Genomic DNA, 600 nt, shown 5'->3' on the forward strand with positions numbered 1-600 from the left:
GAAGTAATCACAGTGACAACTGTGAGTGCAAAATTAAAGTGCAAGGGTTTGTTGTAACAGAGATCTTCACTAGTACACTTCTGGAAGGAACAGATGTTTTATTAAGCAAAACAATCATGATGACTGAAGACTTCAGTGAGTAAAAATGTTGTCTACACGCTCTTGTTAATTCTTTTCTATTAGATTTGTAGAATTCACATGATTTTTAGTTCGAAAATTATGATTTTATGAAGTTAAAATTTAATCCGACCTTATCTCAAGCATGTGTGTTTGTCGTTTTCTGTAGTCAAACCGAAAACTCCAGTCTTATCAGTGCAGAAGACTGCAAATGGAAACTTTAATGTAACTTGGGATGACCAGTATGAAATAAGTGATTTGGTAGGAAGAAATTTTTTGGAAGACTTGAAAATAAATGTGACCTATGGCATCAAAGGAGGACTTGAAAATGTAAGGAAGATGATATATGATAAATAGATCATATGAACCCTAATACACATATTCACATATAGATTTATGATAAAGAACTAAAAAAAAAACATTGTTCATACAGATATGCAAGACGGTGCCGAACACTGTGGGATCCTTTGAAATTATGGGCAA

The 600-nt window shown here is 33.0% G+C and overlaps 1 long non-coding RNA gene across 1 annotated transcript; it reads left to right on the forward strand.

Annotated features, from left to right (window-relative positions):
- The first annotated feature begins 6 nt into the window (after window positions 1-6).
- Window positions 7-600, forward strand: LOC107581136 (uncharacterized). Its single transcript, XR_001608792.1, has 3 exons — window positions 7-135; window positions 287-447; window positions 551-600. It is a non-coding gene; the product is annotated as an uncharacterized lncRNA (long non-coding RNA).

Source organism: Sinocyclocheilus grahami, unplaced genomic scaffold (genome assembly GCF_001515645.1).
Source record: "Sinocyclocheilus grahami isolate Dianchi unplaced genomic scaffold, SAMN03320097.WGS_v1.1 scaffold83282.1, whole genome shotgun sequence".
In the NCBI taxonomy this organism is placed as follows: domain Eukaryota; kingdom Metazoa; phylum Chordata; class Actinopteri; order Cypriniformes; family Cyprinidae; genus Sinocyclocheilus; species Sinocyclocheilus grahami.